The sequence below is a fragment of the Hyperolius riggenbachi genome, chromosome 8 (genome assembly GCF_040937935.1).
Source record: "Hyperolius riggenbachi isolate aHypRig1 chromosome 8, aHypRig1.pri, whole genome shotgun sequence".
In the NCBI taxonomy this organism is placed as follows: domain Eukaryota; kingdom Metazoa; phylum Chordata; class Amphibia; order Anura; family Hyperoliidae; genus Hyperolius; species Hyperolius riggenbachi.
In genome coordinates, this window is record NC_090653.1 from 154,772,363 (window position 1) to 154,794,278 (window position 21,916).

The following is a 21,916-nucleotide window of genomic DNA, read 5'->3' on the forward strand; positions in this document are numbered from 1 at the left end:
AGAATAATTGATGTGCTGTAAGTGCTGATCTTCTCCCACTATTTCTAGGAAATGATTTGTGTTCCTTAGAAAAAAGTCCATACGGCGCTTCTCAATGCGGCTTTTCAGCAGTCTCTCTCCATGGCTTTCGTCATTACTAATTGACCGAACAACATTTGGAGCTTTGAAAAGCCAACAAACAGATCTCCAGTGAAGACTTCAATGATTTCCATTAATTATAGGAGCAAAACTAACTGTTTAAGGAAGGTATTATTTATTCTATTTATATTAAAGTATAGTATATACGTAAAGGCTATACAAAATCATTTTAGAGACACTTGGGAAAAATTAGAATGCAGCTATCAGTAACTCTCAATGGAATAAGATAATATTAAATAATAATTGTATTTTTCTAATGATTTTGTCTATTGTTCTAACATGATAATTATTGAGAGTGTTGGCAGGCTCAGCCACATATTATAGATAGTAATTGGTCGAAATGGAAGGTTGTTCTCAATAGTTTTTTTTTTAAGATAGAAAGAACTGGTTGAGGTGCCCTTTTAAGGCTCCCCAGCTCTACAATGTAATTGTTGTTTGATCAGAATCAGTTTATAAACCAAGGGCGATGGGTGTTGCACCTGGAATTGGTTTTGGTAGAGACAGGCTTGGCAATAGTGCAGTTAACAGAAGGGACATAATACAATAGATTGATCTGAAGTGGCTGGATAAGGACTCTGCCTTTGACATAGGCAACCAGGGTTAGTAACTATTCAGTAAGAACTATTCGGGCAAGACTTCCCAACACTGTAGGGTGGCCCCTTGAGCCTCTTAGTGGCTGCAGCTCTTGAGTGCTTTGAGTCCAACAGGAGAAAAGTGCTATACAAATTTTAGGATTATTTAACAGGAGTAGATAGCAGCTCTTCCAAATGCAGGCTGCACCCAATTTGACCAGCAGATTACACAACTTGCATTCAAAACAGATGCAACAAATGGAGAACGTTAGCTTTCAATAAACAGTTTGCGCGCAGATTGTTCAGTACTAGACTCTTCTACCGTGTTGTGGGGCCCACACAGAAGAGACCTAACCTCTAACAAACGGTGTCAACCTGGGGCAGCTACCCATAAAATGGTTTACACATTTTCTAAAAAACGGTGAAGGAATTGTAAGCGCTTGTATTCAGGCTGCAACTGAAATGACTACCAACAGAGGTGTGCAACGCCCCCCCCAGAGACTTAAATACACACCTTGAATTCAAAACAGACACAAACTATGCACTAAACCCTAAAACTAGAAAACATTGAATGCAAATTGATAGAAATGAATGCAGCTAACCAGAAGTAGACTCGCATTTTTGTACTAAAGGAGGAGATGGCAGCATTTCCAAATGCAGACGGCAACCGATTTGACCTACTGCATAGATGTGCAGGGTGCAGCCTGCATTTGGAAGCGCTGCCATCTCCTACTGTTGTACAAAAATGTGAGTCTTCTTCATGTGTATTAGTTTGCATTCAATGTTATCTAGCTTTAGGGTTTAGTGCATAGATTGCATCTGTTTTGAATTTAAGGTGTGTATTAAAGAAAACCTTTAACTAAAAAAAGTTCCCCTTGGGGTACTCACCTCGAGTGGCAGAAGCCTCTGGATCCTATCGTGGCTTCCCCTGTCCTCCTGTGTCCCACGGCGGTCTCGCTGTGCCCCTCCGAACAGCTGGGATGTAAATATTTTCCGTTCCCGGCTCCAGCGCAGGCGTAGTATCGGCTCTCCGCTCAGAGATACGCGGAAATAGCCGATCGCTGTCGGGTCGCTCTACTGCGCAGGTGCAAGTCTCCAGCGCCTGCATAGTAGAGCGGACCCAACAGAGATCGGCTATTTCCGCCTATCTCCATGCTTAAGCCACCCCCACTGGAGCCAGGGAAGGTAAATATATCAAGGCTTGTCGAGCCAGGATTGCAGGACACTTGGGGGGAGCCAGCGCTGAATTGCTAGCAGTGACAGGGGAGGGGGGGGGAAGCCTCATTGGGACCCTGAGGCTTCCCCCTCCCGAAGTACCCCCGTACAACAAACAGGCTTTATCTCTTGTTAACTTACAGTTATAACTCTTTAGCAATCCTATGGATAACAGTGAAGTAGGTATAAAAGGCGAACCACAAAATCAAATAATCTAGTGTGCAATTAAAGCAATAACTCTTTCTGATTTATTACAACTTTGAAATGTAAGCCTTATATTTTTCACTGTTATGAAAACCCAATAAATACTTAAATAGCAGCCTCTACCAAGTGTACATCGCCTCTTACTGGTGAAAACCTGACTTGAGCTGTGATGCTATTCTGTCCTGTATAGACAAGATGATTTATGAGAGAATGAATGTTCATCTTTCAGACACTCTGCCTATATTTGAAAATATGTGGTAACCCTAGGCTGACTATAGGGGAGCCAGGATGCCTAAAATTAGACTCTACATACTTATGCAGCTAGTCATTCCAATATAGGTTTGTAAGAAGCGCTGCCTTCTCTGCTGTGTGACTAGGGGAGGAATCTGCATGGCCACCATTCTCACAACATAAGTGCTTGGACCCTGATCTGGTGGGACTTGCTTTCTAAGGTTTTTGGAAGGCATCCTTGTCTTGGCACACACGTTTCCTTCCATTGTATACCCTGCAGTTTCCCAAGCTTGACTGATGCTCTGTTTCTCATAATTACTCAATATAGGACAGTTACTGTTATTTATTCCCCCAGGACTTGAGGCTATACCCTTTCTTTTCCTTCCCTTTTTTTGGTTATTGTCCTAAAGTCTAATTTTGCTGATAGACATGAAACTTCTGTAATACTGTTATATATTTAACATGTTATTGCCATCTATCTTATATATGATGTAGCTGCGAATGTCATATTTACTTTCAAAATGTATCTTAATAGAACTCTGTTTCAACACAAAAAAAAAACTTAAAGGAGAACTGTAGTGAGAGGTATATGGAGGCTGCCATATTGATTTCCTTTTAAGCAATACCAGTTGCCTGGCAGCCCTGCTGAGCTATTTGCCTACAGTAGTGTGAATCACACCAGAAACAAGCATGAAGCTAATCTTGTCAGATCTGACAAAAATGTCAGAAACACCTGATCTGCTGCATGCTTGTTCAGGGGCTTGGGCTAAAAGTATTAGAGGCAGAGGATCAGCAGGGCTGCCAGGCAACTGGTATTGCTTAAAAGGAAATAAATATGTCAGTCTCTATATAACTCGTACTACAGTTCTCCTTTAAATAAAAATAGAAGGCTGAATGGCAACATTAGAAGTAAATCGTTTACTAAATTTCAAAAGAGAATTACTTTTCAGCTGGCCATACATGATACCATTTTTTCATCCAATCTTACCATTTCTATGTAGTATAAGGGTAAATTAAGTGAATATATTGAAAGGATAATTTAGGCAGTTCCCTTATATTACATAGAAATGGTAAGATTGACTGAAAAAAATTGTACCATGTATGGCCACCATTAGACACACACACACACACACACACACACACACACACACACACACACACACACACACACACACACACACACACACACACACACACAAGTTATAAAATACTGAACATACTGTAAGTGTTGCACATTTATCCAGCAGCTGGTGCAAAAGAGCATCCTCCATTCTGTTCCTCAAAGGTTCAGTTGAACTCTTCACTCCATACAACCACACAAAGAGGCACTGTGCATCTTCAATATCAGGTATGCTAGTCTAGGGTCTGGCTGTGGCTACAGCAATGAGAGCATGCTTAGGGAAGATTGGAATACTGGGTAAATATAAGATATTTAACTTCAATATTTCACAGTTGCTTGTATCCTAGACAAATACTATGAAAATACTGTATATACTCGAGTAAAAGTCTAGAAATTTAGGTCTTATTCACTTCAAGTATAGGGGTCGGCTTATACACGAGTCATGGGCAGCACTAAGCACACTGAGTAATGTCTGTACTATTAGTGACATTGCTATTTTCAGCAATTTACCCAATGGTAAGTGATACTTTGAGGAAAGGAAATGCCAAGAAAACACAGGTCTGAAAAGTCCTGGCCACAAAAGTTAAAGGACAACTGAAGAGAGATGTATATGGAGGTTGCCATGTTTATTTCCTTTTAAGCAATACCAGTTGCCTGGCAGCCCTGCTGACCCACTGCCTCTAATACTTTCAGCCATATACCCTGAACAGCAGATCAGGTGTTTCTGACATTATTGTCAGATCTGACAGATTAGCTGTATGCTTGTTTCTGGTGTTATTCAGACACCTCTGCATCCAAACAGATCAGCAGGGCTGCCAGGCAACTGGTATTGTTTAAAAGGAAATACACATGGCAACCTCCATAGTCTTCTGACTTTAGTTGTCCTTTAATAAAGAAAGGGGTGGAAATACTGGGCTTCAGGAAGGGGAGTGAATAATTGCAGCACTTATGGACCTAGAGAAGTTAACCTTGTGATTAGCAGGCAGGAACATTCACCCTCTGGACCATCTCATCCACCTGTAAACAATGGTAGTTGCATGCCCTGTTGGCAGCCCTGTTGATCTACTAGCATAAGTGGTGTTTGTGTCAAATCCCTGGAACAAGCGTATGGCTAATCCAGTAGAGTCAGAGTACCTGATTGGCTGCATGCTTGTTTAGGGTCTATGGCTAAAAGCATTTGAGACACAGGATCAGGAGGACAGCCAGGCAACTAGAATTGTTTAAAAGGAAATAAATATGGCAGCCTCCATATCCCTCTCACTTCGGGTTCCTGTTAACCTCTTAGGGACCGCATGTAGTAATTTCTAATGCCTAACGCTGATGCAGCGTAGGATTTACGCCACCTACTATTTCTGCTCCCCCCACGATCACACCCACCCAAGAGGGGTGATTAAGCCTTCATATGACAGCCGACATTTCCCCTCACTGATAGATCACCTTTCTATACTGGGGACACCCATGCCTAGCTATCTATATTGGGGATACCGCTGCCTGGCTATCTAAACGCACCCCCCCCCCATGCAAAATGCTCTGGTCCGTAAGGGGGGGGGGGGGGTGTTAGGCTGCTGGTCCCCAGGAGGTTAAGGTTCTCATCTCCTTGCTTTTGTTACTGACAAAGTAAAAAGCAAAATGATGGCATCCCCAGGCAATACTCTTAGATTTACACAGGTCACCATTTCCTTTTTGCAATTATAAAGGAAAGTCCACATGTGTTTTTGAAACCTGGGACTGATCCAGTGAAATAGCAACTGGACATGTGTGTTGTATATTTGAAATTGCAATTTTTCCATTTTCATGGCAAACTACAGTGTTCTGGGCTCAAAACCTACATGTGCTTGTGCGGATAATATTTTCAAAACAAATTACAAAAGTATGCTTTAAAGTCAATTAGATAATCAGATATGAATATATTTGAGATACATTCACTAACCACTGATGATGATAATAAAGTTGATAACTACTTGCTGACTGCTCCACGCCGATTGGCGTGAACGGCTTTCTATGGGGCTAGCAGGAGATCGCTTGCGCATCTCCACTTGGAAGACGGAACTCCGCTCGGAGACTGTTAGATGGTGAAACCGCCGTCTTATAACCCTGCACAGAGCTGCGATCTAAGGTAGCGCCAAACTGGGGACAGCCGTGTGACATGGCTGTCCCCTCTGTAGTGCAGGAAGTGATCGGTTGTCATAGGCTGAAGCCTTTGACAGCCGATCACGTTGACTGGCTGGTGGGGGGGGGGGGGGCACAAAATAGAGAAATAGTAAACTAAATATTTACTAAAAAAAACAAACAAACAAACATTGGGGGAGCGATCAGACCCCACCAACAGAGAGCTCTGTTGGTGGGGAGAAAAGGGGGGGATCACTTAGTGTGCTGAGTTGTACAACCCTGTAGCGAGCCCTTAAAGCTGCAGTGGGCCAATTTAATAAAAAGGTGCCTGATTTCATTAATGTTCTTGCTGATTATCATACCAGAATGAGGATGGTGGTGGTGCTATAGTTTGTTTAGACATCTGTGCAAGGTTTGTTTGGACAGCTAAAAAGCTTATAGAGTACTACTAAACATAATTTGCTATAGGGCCATTAAAATCTTTAACGCGAAAATCAAGCCACAGTTGCATTATTGATAATAACAGGTGTGTTGGGCTAGGTTCACAGTGGTCAGTTGCAAAACGCACGTGTTATAATGACTGTGAACTGCAATGGAGACTGGACATAGACATTAATACAAAGCCTGCATGCCGTGGGTTAGAATAGCACAATCTGTTACAACGTAGTACTGTGAACAGGCTCATAGAATTGTATGGGCAGTGAACTGAAATGCAAAATTATTTTGCAATGCAACTGAGCACTGTAAACCAGCCCTTACTGACCCTAAACTTGCTAGACAAAAACAAACACGCAGTACTCTATAAAAGCTGGGTTGTTCCTGGATGCATTAACCAAGATGAATTGGTTGCACGCCTTGATGGCTCATGAATATGGTTAATATGTGGATAATTAACAGCCAAAAAAAGTTCCACATTTTCAAGCATGTGGCATACTGTAGCAAAAATCAGTGCTGCATGATGATTTACAGTAGATTCAAGATTTTATTGTCATTGTGTAACAGTGAAATTACTTTTCATTCATTGCTAGCATATACTGTACATCTTTTCACTCACAATAAAATATTAACACCCATGACACCTCATGCACACTGATTTGGCGCGTGTCCCTTCCTGTCTGGGGACCGGAGTGTCCCGATTTCTATTTTGGCATTGCGGCCCCTTCCGATCTTTGATATCCTATGACGAGTGGATCTTCTTTGATAACTAGTACATTTTTACTAGAGGGTTTTGTTTGGTACCGATTTTTCCCCTCAGCCTATTTAGCTAATATTTCATTTATGATATGATCGCTCCTTGATATTACATTTTCAATTATTATAATGTGCTTGTTTATATGTACTTGATGTTTTTCTCTGTGGGCTGCAGTCTGGTCAGTACGGTGTTTAGGCTGCTCCGCCCCCTGTCCCTGATCAGCATTGCGGCTGTGCGTGGGGATGGGTGGGCACGCGGCTTCCGATTGGCCTGCTGCAGAGGATTGAGTGTGTGATGCTGTGAGCTTAGTCACACCCCCTTAAGTAAGCCAGAAATTGTGCCGGTGAAACACGTCGGGTTCACACAGTGTGCTAGCCTGACCGACGGCTCCCAACACGGCCACTGGCCACCTACCTGGTTCCGTCCGACCTGAATATCTGCTATACCACTGGTGGATTTGTCGGCCTTCATTACGCACCTGCAGGAGATCTTTCTATGCTAACAGTGACATGCAGTCACAGGATCCCAGTGCGGAAGATGCTCTGACAGCGTGCGCTGGATCAATATATGAACTCTCATTAACTGCTCTTATGCTTATGATGCCCATACATGGTACAATGTTTTCATTTTTTTAGATTAGATAATTTAGTTTGATTATTCCGTTAGATCGAATATAAAGATTTTTCCAACATGTCCAATTGGATTTTTATTGACAAAATAGGATAAGCGTTCGTTTTTCTTGAACGAAAAAAAATTTTTTTTACTTTCTTTTGATTTGATCATTTTGGTTGAATAAATGGGAAAATCGAACGTTTTTATTGTGCCGAGTATGGGCACCCTTACTTTCACGGAGGACTGCTGGTGTAAGTTACAGTGGACATCAACTCTTCATTATCCAGACACTATAGGACGAGTACAGTATGCCAGAGCACCAATTGTGATGGAATGGAACTGCTTTTGCTGCCTTTAGAAACTTGTGAGGTTGCTGTCCATTTAAACATCACTGGACATAGTTTACCCCATACACGCTTCAAAGCGATGACTAAGGGATGGTGTCATGATATGACATGAGAATTGTCCATAAACAGCGAGCAGACATGGAATCCTATGATGAACACTTTATTCTGAAGCATTTGTAAGCAGAATTACATCCATAGAGTAGCATACAGCTTTCACCTGGCTGTCTCACATCACAACTGACTGTCTCTCCCTCTGACCAGACAGTATATCAGGCTTGTCAACAAACAAATCTCAAATGTTATCAAGTGATAAGGACAATGCCAGTCTGCTAACACACAACATATCAATAGTATATCCCCACCTGATTCCAGTAACTCAATCAATTCAGGGTCCAATCACAGCAAACAAACAAAGCAGGAACAAAATACATTAAGCAAAAAATATAGTTTTTACATATTATACATCACATTTTACATATCATACATCACATTCCTCCCCCCATACATTCCTGGACCCCCAGGTGAACCCATTAGTTGGGTGAGACTGAGGTACAGGTACAAGGCAAATCTGCCCATCTACTCCTCAGTCTAGGTGGGAGTTCATGATTAATTGTTCTTGCTTTGGTATGTGCCATTTCAACTTTTACTCGATGTCCACATACAATTAGTCTATTTAATCCAACTACAGCGCTCGCTGCATCTGCTGGACTCTCAAATTCCACAAAAGCGAATCCAGGCGGACCCCTTGCAACCCAGATATGACGCACAGGTCCATAGCGGTCAAACACTCGCTCCAACTCCCATTTGTTGCTTTGTACACCTTGGCATTAGTCATGCAAGCTCCATGGGATTGGGCACAGTCAGATATATTATTGGTCAAAACATCACTTGACAGACAAATGTAATTAATCCCTCTGGCATGATCTCTTTCTGCTACTGTTCTTAAAGAACAAGCGACACCCATGCTAACCTAGAAATAAAAACACATATATAAGTAGATAAATACTACTTCTACTTACATAACAGATGTATTGTGCTATCCACGTAATGATTCCTGTGAATTTTATAAAGGGAAAGCAGAAAATCCTATTCTAGGCAGTGGCCATCTTGCCAAGCTAATGCTGACATCATATCCTCCCTGACTCTTTGTCCCCCCCCCCCCCCCCTCCCTTCTCTTGCTCATTGTGTATTCATTAGCTACCCTCCTCCCAGAGTCTTCAGACACTCCAACTGAGGTGTATACTACCAACTGACTGTCTTTTTTTTTTTATTTACACATCCAATCACTGAGTCACCTCAGCCTTGATTGTAAACACAAGTAATCAGAGGGTGTTTCTGATAAGCAGCTAGGAAGGGCAATACATGGAAGAGGAGGAATATAATATAGATAAAAAGAACTCCTAGAATTCAACTCTTTGGCACTGTTTGGCACTAGGGCCAGTGCTCCTAAAGTATGTGATAACTACAAATCATAACAGCAGAAAAAGTTTTGCAAGTTTTAAATGCAGGATTAGCTTCTTTATCACTTAATACACTCAGACCAGTTGCTGTTGAAATTTGATTTTTATGGTGACAATACCGCTTTAAGAGTGAGGAAACATCTGATGAGTTGGTTGCCACATTCCTACCATCAGTGGGCTGAGGAAACTGAGTAGCTCCATTGTCTCTGACAACATCTGGACATGCTGCTACCAGGTGCTCAGTCGACCCACAGGCAAAACAATGCTTCCTCACCTTGTTCTTTGTAACAGCTAAAGTGGCATAATTCCTCTCTGGAGTGTGTGGGCCTGGACTTTACACTAGATGCTGTCCTGGATGCTTCACAGAAACACGGATCCTCTCGTAGATGACACACCTGTGACCGGTTCTCCAGAAACTGATTGGCCAGCTTTGCAGCATCCCTCATTGTTGAAGGGTTCCGATCCTGCACCCACATTTTTACCTCTGGAGGACAGCAGTTCAGGAATTGTTGCCTCAAACACAGTTCTTTTAAGTCCTCCAAAGTCCTGACCCCACTGCTCTAAATCCACTGATTAAATACATGATTCAGCTTCACTCCGAACTCAGTAAAAGAGGTGTGTGAGGTCTAACACATTGAATGGAAAGATTGTCTGTGTGTCTCTGGAGTTTTCGCATACCGAGCCAGCAACGCCCGCTTCAATTCAATAAAGTTCATTCATTGTGCCAGAGGGAGCGATTTAAAAGTGTCACTGGCACGTCCTTTCAAATTCCCAACAGAATGCGATGCCACTCACTGGTTGGAATACAATGTGTCTCACATATGAGTTAAAAAGTTTCTAAATAGCCATCAATTTCCTCTTTAGATTCGCAAACATGGGGAATAGGAAATACCGTCTCAGTGTCACAGTGTCCATATGTGGCTGTGACATTCCCCCCTGTGAATGGTTCACATTCTGTGCCATCTCACAAACCATCCTGAGCAAGCATGTCCTTACTTCTGGCAACACCTTGCTGGGCTAGGTCCGCAGACTGTTCCTCCGAGCCTTCATTGGTCTACACGTCTCCACTTTCACTCGGTGCCTAAGCATTACTTCCGAAGGGGAGCAATTTCCAGCTCCTGCAGCATCTCTTCTATGCTTCTGGTGTTCCAATGTCTGTCCCACCGCTGCTCACCAATATGTCATGATATGACATGAGAATTGTCTGTAAACAGTGAGCAGACATGGAATCCAATGATGACTTTATTCTAAAGCATTTGTAAGCAGAATTATGCTGGGCATACATGGGTCGACACGGCGGCTCGATTAGCAACCGGATCGACTCCCTCTGTGTCCCCATGTCCTTCTTTATCTTCTGCTTGACTCCCTGCTATTGTCCGCTATTGTCCCCGAGGATTGAGCGGGGTATCGATTAGGCAGGTCATTGGACCTGTCACAAATTATCAGCTGGGAGCATCAGCGGCTCGATACACGGTACAGAAACGTACCGCGTATCCCCAACATTACATCCATAGAGTAGCATACAGCTTTCACCTGGCTGTCTCACACCACAACTGACTGTCTCTCCCTCTGACCCGACAGTATATCAGGCTTGTCAACAAACAGACCTCAAATGTTATCAAGTGATACAAGTGATAAAGACAATGCCAGTCTGCTAACACACAACAGAACAATAGTATATTCCCACTTGACTCCAGTAACTCAATCAGGTCCAATCACAGCAAACAAAGCAGGAACAAAATACATTAACCAAAAAATACAGTTCTTACATATTATACATCACATTTTACATATCATACATCACAAATGGTGCACACCAAAAACCGCTAGCGGATCCACAAGCGCTAGCGGTTTTTGAAGCTGATTTTCTGAGTGATTCTAGGCATGTTTAGAGAGATTTTCTAAACATGCCTAGGGTTTGTAAACATGCCTAGCATAACCTCGTGCAAACCTTTGCGCGCGTCACATTCCATGCTGAATGCTATAGCACGGTCGTGCCCTTGGTGTGCACCAGCCCTAACATACTAACTATCCCCCCCCCCCTACTTATGCATGGTCTGTGTATGTGGTTGGTGTGATGCGGGTGAGCCAGCTACCCTTTGTTCGGTCTTTGTTTTTAATGTTGTGCTTGAATACAATTTGATACTTTTAAATGTAAGAGCAACAGGTGCGCACCACTATAAGAACAATAATTATGGCTAAGCACAGTGTGCTAGGGAAGAGATATGGATAGAACTGAAGAAAGACTTTCCCTGTAAAAAAGCACCACTGTCATATCATAATTCCTTGATCAAAAGAACAAAGAACCAATTCTATGCAATTATATTCAAAAAGTTACAAAAGTTGGATAGCCAAAAAAAGTGTCATTCGACTTTAAAAACAGGACTGCAGTGTTAAACCCCTCTATATAATAGGAATACAAGTGAAGGAGCCCCAATGCAATGGCAGTGCAATTACCAGGATATGATACTACCTGCTGTATGACCATACAAATCCATAAGAGAAAATGAGGGCTGGAGAAAAGTCCATGCAATGATAATTCCTTAATGCATAGCATGGCTAAAACAGCCACTTCATCAGAAGGATCTGTGTGAAGGATATATCATCATACCATGTATTGGGACTGATATCAATTGCCTATTTGCACTATGTATTGTCACTGCATGCACTTTTTTCACACTGGATTAAACTACATTCCAGATAGTCTGTCTTGAGTGCTGGTCTTTTCTACAAACTGAAGGACAGCTCCATGGGACAAATACTTTTCTCTCCATCGCTTAGCATTGCTTGGGATACATGAATATTGCTTAGGATACAGAAGCATTGCTTGGGATACAGGAACATCGCTGCTCCACTGGACAAATACCTTGCTGCGCATTGTCCGGCATTGATTAGGATACAGTAGCATCACTCAGGCAAATACTATTATTATATTAATATTATAATACTACTATTTACTCTTTACGCTCGGACATTGCTAAATTGAAGCCGGCAATTTAATTTCCCGGTAAATCCTGGCAATGTCAGGTGACAAGACGCTTGCACGTTTTGAGATTCTGATCACCTCGAATTGCATATGGCGTATTGCTTATTAGTAAGTCCTGGATTTATCTATAACCAAAAACACATTATGGTATGATATGAGTTTAATGACTGACAAGACATTGCCGCTTTAAGAGTCCATTAAAATAATCCATTGTGTATATTTTGTTTGTTTAGGAAGTGAAGGAAATCAAGCAATAGGCCAGGGAAGCTGAACAACAGGGCACATCAAAACACAGGAAGAGGCTGCTCTGTTGGACAAGGTTGCCCTAATATCAAGACTATAGTGACATGATGGAGGAAAATAGTTCATTTAATAGCTATTTCATGAACACTCCCTTGTGAAATACATTATATCCTTCGATAGTAAGTAGACAATTCAAGAGAAAGTATCCAGTTATAAAACCGGAAAATAAACAAAGTTCTTACCGCAATCATAAGCTCTACGGGATCCCAAATGTTTGTTTGATCGCTCCTGGGAGGCCACCATACATTTCTGTTTCCCAGACATGTCCATTTTCCAACTGTCATTTTTTTTTCTTATAAGTCCTGCTAGAGTGCAGCAGTGTAATGCAATGCTTAGGGCAGAAATTCCTTTGTCATTTTTACACCTGAATAATGGAACACATGAAAACTGGATAAGTATTTGACCATTCCAGACAGTAACAGAATAGAACCAGTTCTTTAAGTCCCAATCAAAAAGCAAAAGATATTCAATCAGCCGATGCCATATAAATCAATTTTGGTGAAAAGCCCCATCATCAGCCACCAGCGATGCAGCAATTTCTTAGTTATGTTTGTACCCTGGTCCTCTTGCACCTGAATAGCAATGACAATGTTGAGCCAAACAGCAGCAGTAGGCCTATTTTCAGACCTTGCTGTTACTACCTTCAGCTTTGCTGCATCTGGTCACCTGAACAATTTCCAGGCGTACGAGAGGAGTCGGCGCGGGAGACTTGGGCGCAGGACACAGCCGGTATATGGCTGATCCTGCTGCTGCACAAGTCCCGGCCGTGTTAAATACTATTCCCCTTCCAGGCCGCCATGGATGGTTTGGAATGAATTATTGTGCTTTTAAAGTAGCTTCAGCTCCGTCTACTGACGGCGCCGAAGTTACTCCCTGTGCGCTGCTATAGCCGTAATTCCTATTATGGCCTATGGTGGCGCCGGCTGCGCCCAAGTCTCCTGCGCTGGATTCACTGTGTTCGATTTCTAGTGCCTGGACTATTAGCTGCATTAGCCATAGCAGACACTATGAAAGTATCATGAACATCTTGTTTACTAATCTGTCAGATGGTATATTTAGAACTATGTCTGGAATTGGTTTTGCTAAATCCTAGCTATCTATTCTGATTCCTTTACCATTGTTATCATCTAATGTTGGGTAGTGTAAGGAAGAATTAAAAATTCTATAAAGATTTAATCTGTACTCCTTTTTGGATAGTGTTCCCATCAGGAAGTTAATCAAATATATTTAAATATATTTAAGACATTAAAAGTCACTGGTAAGTTTTAATCAGGGCCGGCGCTGCCATTTAGGCAAAGGGGGCAATTGCCCCAGGGCCTCAACCACTGCCACCCCCATCCCGCACCGCCGGACTCCCTAGGTGGTCTCCCCTCACAGTTCCTGAGTCCCCGGGGTCCCTGCATGATGTGTGGCTGCATTGTAATAACTCACCAGTCCCAGTTTGCTCCATCTTCATCCCCACTACCTGCCTCTGCTCCATGACCCAGAACAGGTTATTTACATATAACATGGAGAAGATGGTGGTGGAAACCAGTATTTAGCCATCACTAGAACAAGTGTTACCATTGAGGTTCTTGTAGCAACACTAATATACACCTGTCACATACTTGGGCAGTAAAAGGGGGACACAGTATAAAAAATACATAGCAACAGGCAGTCTTGGATGTCGCAACATGTGTTCACCTTCAATAGTTCCAAACAGACTGATGAAATCTGGAGGAAACGAACATACAATTAAAGCAAGCTGGGCTTTAGCACTTCTTTATTGGTCAGTTATATCATCCACCACAGTATGGACCTGCAGGGAGGCTTAAAAGGAGGAATGGGCAGGTCTAAGCAACCAATCTCTGCTTTTCCCTGTCTATCCAGGAATCATTTACCGGTATTCCCCATGACCTATTTACTATAAAGCTTTAAGAGTAAAAAAGGAAAAAAATATCTTCAAATAATTATGTTATAGTTGATGGAATATATAATGAAATGATAATGGAAAAAAAAAGAAATAAAATCTGATTTTAAAATTATTTTTTCCCCCATCAACATAATCCAAGTCCATTTTAGATTATTATTTTCTTTTGTTTTTCATCTGTATTTGTTCTGGCACTGCTGTGTGTGACTATGGAAACAGATATTATTCCTGGCTATGTACAGAAACGCTGCTGGACCTTATTGGCTTTGATATGCACGATCACTACTAACATGCTTATGTAGCTTTACTAACACTGGCGATATGGTGACAAATGCATCATTTGAAGATATATAAACTATAACAGAGCTCTGCAACACGTTTTATCTAGTCAGTCTCTTGCTGTACCATGATATCCTTAATACGTTTTATTAGATAGAGTTTAACTTGAGATGGGAATTAAAGTGGTGCGAAACTGAACATACAATTTTTGCTGTAAAACATTAACTTCTTCACGACCACTGGTACGTGCATTTACACCCCCCTGCACAACGCTTCAAGACTGGGGGCGCAAATACACATACTTGCTTTGTTTATCTTGCCTTTCCCAATAACCACATAACAGACCCTCCGTTCCGCCTCAATCTTGCCGCTCCGTGATCAAGGAATGAGAACAGCTTGTTCTCAAAACCAATCACAGTGCCTGTGATAAATGAAAGCATGCGGCAGCAAGATGCAGCCTCTCATTCACAAAACCCAAACGTAAACAGTACTTCTGTGTTCTATTGATAAGTTTGCATATGTGTATCAGCACCAAGGAAACAAAGTGGCCGCTGCTGAGAGAAAAACAATGTCCAGAGTTCACAAACAGGTAAATTATATATGATCAGCGCAGAGTCCAAAAACAAAAGACGAAAAACGAGTCTTCAACAAAGAATACAAGCAGGTAAATCTCCACCACAATAATCAGGATCCCCTGATGACGCTAGTTTGCGAGTCCGGTCGGGAAGGAGACAGGTGGCATATTTATACTGTCCTGTACTGCTGACCCATACATGCGTGCAACTTTCTCTGGGTTCCCATTGCATGGGCCCCGTATGTAAGTTTTGTTTTTATGCTATTTTTAAGCTGTTTTTACTATAAAAAAATCTATATTAAACGGTTTACACTTAGAGTTGCAGTTTGTTTGTTTTTTTATGATGTTTACTGATATCCATTCATGAGATGAATCATTGCTTAATCGGTGGATCCTGGACAGACTGTTGCTTCCTGATGTCCTACCAAATCGTTGATACAACCTTATAATGTGGGTTGTCACCAGCTGGTAAGTCTCTTTCCTTTTTTCGGGTATCCATGATTTCAGAGCTGTGCCGTGACCCCCATACTTATTGTGGTGGAGATTTACTTGCTCTTATTCTTTGTTGAAGACTCGTCTTTCGTCTTGTGTTCTATTGATAGAAAAGTAAAACGCACCTCAATACACTATTGCATTCATAAAATACATTACATACATTTATTAAATGTTAACCCCTTACATCCCTACCCTATAGTTACCAAAATAAAACACTTATATATATATAAAATTTAGCAAATGAAGCCTTGTAATTAGTGATATAGTATTAAAGATCACTAAATGGAAAAAATACACCTTTATTTTCAGATAAAATATTATAGCCATACATTATGCTAGAGACACTTTAAATGGTGTGATAACTGGAACAAATGGGCAAATAAAATGTGGCTTTTACATTATTAAACCGTATTTTATTTTAAAACTATAATGGCTGAAAACTAAAAAATGATTTGTTCCTTTTTTTCCTTATTATTCCATTTAAAATGCATATAAAATAAAATAATTCTAAGAAAAAAGTACCACACAAAGAAAGCCTAATTTGTGACAATTAAAACATATATATATATATATTCGATGTGATAAGTAACGATAAAGATATTGACAAATGAATGGGAGGAGTTTGATGTCAAAATAGCTCTGGTTTTTAATGGGGGAAAACCTGTGGTTGGAAGTGGTTAAACACAGCAAAAAAATTCGATTTGAAGGCATGTTTACACTTCACAGAAGCTAATGGATAACATTCCTGGTTGCAGGATAAATTACCAGATTGTCTTGTCTTGTACTGAAGTACAGTACTTGTTGACAAACAAAAGCAGAGAACATTCTCACACTATAACCCACCTCTTTCTGGGCACAGAAGGTCAGATGAGTGCCCTGTACCTCAACCAGGGGTCTTTGCAAGAAGAGATAGGTTTTGCTGATTCCCTCCTCAAGACTTATTAACCCCTTATCTGACCATACAGGTTGTTACAGGTCAGAGGGTAGAGGACCACACTCACTGCTTCAGCCCTCCTGCCCACCCAAGCAGCACGGTTGGATAAGAGGGTAAAAAAAAACCGCTCTAATATCAATGGTTTTGGAGTCTTGTTTGATTCATATTTTTGTTGACAAGATACATGTCTAAAAAGCTGCATTTCCACCTACTTTCTGGCAGATGTGGCAGCCATTGCCTGCCGCGTAATGTTCCATAACAACTGACAAAATTCACATAGTGAGTTTCTGGTGTGTCATGACAGGTCATGTGTGCCGCCCTCTTTCCTGCAGCTGCACTGACATATACTAATTTACATTAGTAAATTAGACCACATTAGCTATTAAAGGGAAATTCCACTTCCTTTGGATATAAGAAAATGCAATCAGTCCAGCACTGTATATTGCAAAGGTTTATAGGAAATATCTGTACTTGTTTAGTTTGTTTTATGTGCATACAGGAAAAAGCACAGCCATTCCACAATGTTTCTAATGGAAACTGGCATGTAGGAATGTAAAAAAACAAACAAACAAACAAAAAACCCTTCAGTCAATAGATTAGCACAGGTGTTAACAATGGCATCAGCACTATAGAGCTAATTACTTCTGTACAAGAAGGTAGTTTATCGGTAGTCTGTACTCCAAAAAGAGTACCATTGCCATGGTTGCACAGAAGTCCAGTCTGAGCTTCCTGGCTGTTTTTAAACTTTGTTGGTTACAAATTGAAATAGAGAAATAGTTTTAAGAACATTAAATTATAAAAATGCTTATGCAGCAACAATATATAATTATGGCATTGAGGGCAGTATCTCATTATGCTTGTCTGGGTTTCATGTCTTTTCTTGACTATATTCAGTGTGTTTTTGCTGGCATTGCTATTTGCTGTGGTTATTAAATATATGTAACTGATGTGCCCGATAGCAAGTTATTACATTTTAAGTCCAATTAATTTTTTAGTTTTTAATAAAAAAAATAAAATAATACAGCAGTGTTTTTGTTCATTGAACTCTATGGGTGACTTGCAGAAGGAGAGATTGCTGATGCATGAAGGTTACATGAGTCAATGGAAGTGTAAGCTATGGTTTGAAAATGAAGAGAAAGAGTCATTATGTCATCTGTGTACAGATATCAGAAATGTAGGCTTATTTAGAAGAATGAACAATGGGCTGAGGATGCAGTAGTCTGAGCTACAGCTATAGTTGGGGAGTCTGGGGACACACCTTCCTATAGCAAAAACAAAGAGTACAGCAAACATTTTGGATGTTTATGGGGAATGTATTACCCTAATTCATCAGCTTCTTTACATTACCCATAAAGAACACATTTTTACAAAAATCTAATGAGAATGAAGGTAACAAATGAGTCCAATTGCCACCACACTTTAAGCATGCCCCTTGTTTTTAGTTCCCTGCTATTCCATGTCTCTATGTGGCCCTACAGAGCTCTGTTTATGTCATCCTTGCTTCCTGTGTGGTCCAAGGCCATGGCTTCTTACTGTGTTCAGTGGCGCATGGGTGTACTGAATTAACCTACAGGGGAGGAGGTCTGCAGCCTGTGTGGACTGTATGTAGGTGTCCTCTTAACAAGGGTTTATGGTGTTATCTGATCATCCCAAAATTGTAGCAATCCAATAAGCACCCCTGCGTCGGTTAATGTGTATAAGGGTCTTCTGAGACCCTTAACTGTAGGTCTAATGTTGCTGTGTCCTCTCTTCCGCTGAGGTCAGCAGGAGCTCCTGGTGACATCAGCGGCAGCGAGGACACGGCAACGCAGGCGCAGTGGTTTTCAGACTTTAACCACTTCCGGACTCGAAAAAAGAAAACTGAGAGCCCAATATAGTGTAGTATGTTTCGAAAGAGGGGAGAAAATATGTGACATAAGTATTTTAACTCACAAACCAGGGTTACCGCATAGGCAACCACTGAAGAGGCAGGTGGGGAGATTAAACCTGTCCTCACTAAGGGTTAAGAAGTCGCTCTCTGTGGATAGAGGAAAAAGAGGGTGTATCACCCTTCCACCAAGGGTGGATAGCTTACTATGTAGAGGTGTACAGAGGCGCCAAAAGAGAATACGCTAAAATCATTTAAAACCGTTCAGGAGGCGGCGGTGACCAGACACTCCAAACAGACACGATGCTGTCGATATATTAAATAGAATTTATTCACATACTCCTAGTGATATCACTAGGAGTATGTGAATAAATTCTATTTAATATATCGACAGCATCGTGTCTGTTTGGAGTGTCTGGTCCACCGCCGCCTCCTGAACGGTTTTAAATGATTTTAGCGTATTTTACTCTTTTGGCGCCTTTGTACACCTCTACACTTCAGGACTCAGCCTTTACCCCCCTTAAGGACCAGCGCTGATTTCGAAGATCTGTGCTGGGTGGGCTCTGCAGCCCCCAGCACAGATCAAATAACAGGCAGAGCGACCAGATCGCCCCCCTTTTTTCCTCACTAGGGGGATGATGTGCTGGGGGGGGGGTCTGATCGCTCCTGCATGCGTGTGGGTGGCGGGGGGGGGGGCACCTCAAAGCCCCCTCCACCGCAGGATTCCCCCTCTCCCTCTCCTCCCTCCCTGCCCCGGAGATCGGAGGCTGCACAAGAACGGATCTGTCCTGTGCAGCCTCTAACAGGCTCCTGCCTGTCATGTGACAGCGATCCCCGGCCGCTGATTGGCTGGGGATCGCTGATCTAGTACAATGCTGCTACTGTTAGCAGCGTTGTAAAAATGTAAACAAAACGGATTATTTCCGCTTGTGTTTACATTTAGCCTGCGAGCTGCGATCGGCAGCCCGCAGGCTATTCACGGAGCCCCCCGCCGTGAATTGACAGGAAGCAGCCGCTCGCGCCAGCGGCTGTTTCCTGATTAATTAGCCTGCAGCCGGCGACGCAGATGTGCGTCACTGGTCCTGCAGCTACCACTTTGCCGACGCGCGTTATGAGTGTACGGTCGGCAAGTGGTTAAAGTCTGAAATTCCAGAAGTGAACCGGAGGCGGGGCCAGAGCATCGGTGAGTGGCTGCTTGGGCACAGGATGTTTGCGGGGGACCATTAGAAGCCCCGGGTAAGTTCAACTCATTTTCCCCCGACCCCCCTACAGTATTCCTTAAAGCAGCAAGACTTAACATACGTTTCTCTGCTTAACACGGTTTAGTACATACACCCCACTGTGCTGAATCTTTAAGCAGAGTTATACGTTGGGGCAGGAAGAACTTTAAGGAGATAGACATTCTCCTGAAGAGTCTTCAAGACCCTAAAGACCTCAAGCAAGTTACAGATAATAAATTATTACCAAAACGTGTTTTTATTGTCCTTACTTTTATACAGTGGCTAAATCCGTGAGAGGAAACAGAAGAGCCCATATAAAAAGAGGAAGGGTGCTTATCTGATTGCTCTGATTTACTGGCATTGGATAGCATCATATACAGTGGGATGCAAAAGTTTGGGCAACATTGTTAATCATCATGATTTTCCTGTATAAATTGTTGGTTGTTCCGATAAAAAAATGTCAGTTAAATATATCATGTAGGAGACACACACAGTGATATTTGAGAAGTGAAATAAAGCTTATTGCATTTACAGAAAGTGTGCAATAATTGTTTAAATAAAATTAGGCAGGTGCATAAATGTGGGCACTGTTTTAATTTTATTGATTCCAAAACCTTTAGAACTAATTATTGGAACTCAAATTGGCTTGGTAAGCTCAGTGACCCCTGACCTACATACACTGGTGAATCCAATTATAAGAAAGAGTATTTAAAGGAATACTTAAGTCACCTAAAAAAATGACTTTTACTCACCCGAGGCAGCTGAACGGTGCCCTGGCCTTGTCCCTCCGATGCGCCTGGACTCGCCGGTGGCCACTTCCGGTTCGGCCGACACCGGCCGACAGGCTGGGAACGCGGCTGTGGATAGCGCTCTCTATAATGCTATTGCGGCCGGGGACGTGGATAATCAGCCGCGTTCCCAGCCTGTCGGCCGGTGACGGCCAAACCGGAAGTGGTCGCCGGCGAGTCCTGGTGCATCGTAGGGACACGGCGAGGGCACCGTTCAGCTGCAGGGGGCTGAGGGGAGCCCCGGGTGAGTAAAAGTCATTTTTTTTTAGGTGACTTAAGTATTCTTTTAAGGGGGTCAATTGTAAGTTTCCTTCCTCTTTAAAATTTCTCTGAAGAGTAGCAACGTGGGGGTCTCAAAACAACTCTCAAATGACCTGAAGACAAAGATTGTTCACCATCATAGTTTAGGGGAAGGATACAGAAAGCTGTCTCAGAGATTTCAGCTGTCTGTTTCCACAGTTAGGAACATATTGAGGAAATGGAACACCACAGGCTCAGTTCAAGTTAATGCTCGAAGTGGCAGATTAAGAAAAATCTCAGATAAACAGAAGCGACGAATGGTCAGAACAGTCAGTCAACCCACAGACCAGCACCAAAGACCTACAACATTATCTTGCTGCAGATGGAGTCACTGTGCGTCGTTTAACCATTCAGCGCACTTTACACAAAGAGATGCTGTATGCAGAGGAAGCCTTTTTTTCTGCCCACAGCACAAACAGAGCCGCTTGAGGTATGCTAAAGCACATTTGGACAAGCCAGCTTCATTTTGGAATAAGGTGCTATGGACTGCTGAAACTAAAATTGAGTTATTTGGGCATAACAAGGGGCATTATGCATGGAGGAAAAACAACACAGCATTTCAAGAAAAACACCTGCTACCTACAGTAAAATATGGTGGTGGTTCCATTATGCTGTGGGGCTGTGTGGCCAGTGCAGGGACTGGGAATATTGTCAAAGTTGAGGGACGCATGGATTCCACTCAGTATCAGCAGATTCTGGAGACCAATGTTCAGGAATCAGTGACAAAGCTGAAGCTGCGCTTGGGCTGTATCTTTCAACAAGACAACCACCCTAAACACTGCTCAAAATCCACTAAGGCATTCATGCAAAGGAACACGTACAGCGTTCTGGAATGGCCATCTCAGTCCCCAGACCTGAATATAATTGAAAATCTGTGGTGTGAGTTAAAGAGAGCTGTCCATGCTTGGAAGCCATCAAACCTGAATGAACTACGGATGTTTTGTAAAGAGGAATGGTCCAAAATACCCTCAACCAGAATCCAGACTCTCATTGGAACCTACAGGAAGCGTTTAGAGGCTGTCATTTCCGCAAAAGGAGGATCTACTAAATACTGATTTCAT

At 42.2% G+C, this 21,916-nt stretch overlaps 2 long non-coding RNA genes across 2 annotated transcripts in view; one reads left to right on the forward strand and one right to left on the reverse strand.

The window, feature by feature from the left end:
- LOC137527139 (uncharacterized) overlaps nt 1–12,527 on the forward strand; it is a 42,261-nt gene extending 29,734 nt beyond the window's left edge. The window contains exons 2-3 of the long non-coding RNA XR_011023137.1: nt 49–246; nt 12,420–12,527. This is a non-coding gene — a long non-coding RNA (uncharacterized lncRNA). The remainder of the gene's footprint in view (nt 1–48; nt 247–12,419) is intronic.
- Nucleotides 1–21,916, reverse strand: part of LOC137527138 (uncharacterized) — a 127,816-nt gene that overhangs the window by 53,159 nt on the left and 52,741 nt on the right. The window contains exon 2 of the long non-coding RNA XR_011023136.1: nt 12,672–12,853. This is a non-coding gene — a long non-coding RNA (uncharacterized lncRNA). The remainder of the gene's footprint in view (nt 1–12,671; nt 12,854–21,916) is intronic.